The sequence below is a fragment of the Centrocercus urophasianus genome, unplaced genomic scaffold (assembly GCF_019232065.1).
Source record: "Centrocercus urophasianus isolate 14NV4802_14NV808 unplaced genomic scaffold, USGS_Curo_1.0 seq_49, whole genome shotgun sequence".
Classification (NCBI taxonomy): domain Eukaryota; kingdom Metazoa; phylum Chordata; class Aves; order Galliformes; family Phasianidae; genus Centrocercus; species Centrocercus urophasianus.
In genome coordinates, this window is record NW_024885077.1 from 327257 (window position 1) to 327493 (window position 237).

Consider the following 237-nt stretch of genomic DNA (forward strand, 5'->3'; position numbering starts at 1 on the left):
CTCCATTAATTAAAAAAGGCTCTGTCTTCTTCCAGGTTAAATAACCTAATCTGAATAATGACCTTTCAACACACACAACCCAATAAATACAGCCTCAGGATTGCATATTTACTATCCTCAATAAATACAGCCGTAATTTCAGCTACCAACTGGTTGTAGAATCATAGAATAGAATCACAAAACCATTCAGGTTGGAAAAGATCTCTCAGATCCCCAGGTCCAACCCCAGCCCCCCCC